Raw genomic sequence first — 473 nt, forward strand, 5'->3', positions numbered from 1 at the left:
GATTGTAATAAAGAATACATAATGGTTAAATAACATGGAAAAATTGATTTATGTATTATTTAATAAAATGCCTAATTTGAAAATTGGTGATTGAAGAATGACCTTCACATCAAATTCTAAAATAACTATTTGTATATCTGTTGTGTACATTACTTGAAGTATACATTATTATGAAAAATATATATGTAAGAGTCTACAATTAATTTTGGTATGCAGCACTTTTATTATTTGCATTTTCAATTAAGTTTATTGGTACAGTTTAGATGTGCATTTTGATTACCTCATCATGGAGAATTTATGTCTGTACATGATGTATCTAGAGCCCTTTTCTGTCCTTTTCGCTGCCCCTGCTTTCAATCCCTATTCCTCTCCTTATTTACAAAACTTGCTTCCCATTTTGTCCTTCTATTCTCATTTTTTGCTTCCCCTTCATTCCTTTCCCTGTCCTTAGTTTCCTTTTCCTTTTAAACATG

Source organism: Octodon degus, unplaced genomic scaffold (assembly GCF_000260255.1).
Source record: "Octodon degus isolate 3935 unplaced genomic scaffold, OctDeg1.0 scaffold00160, whole genome shotgun sequence".
In the NCBI taxonomy this organism is placed as follows: domain Eukaryota; kingdom Metazoa; phylum Chordata; class Mammalia; order Rodentia; family Octodontidae; genus Octodon; species Octodon degus.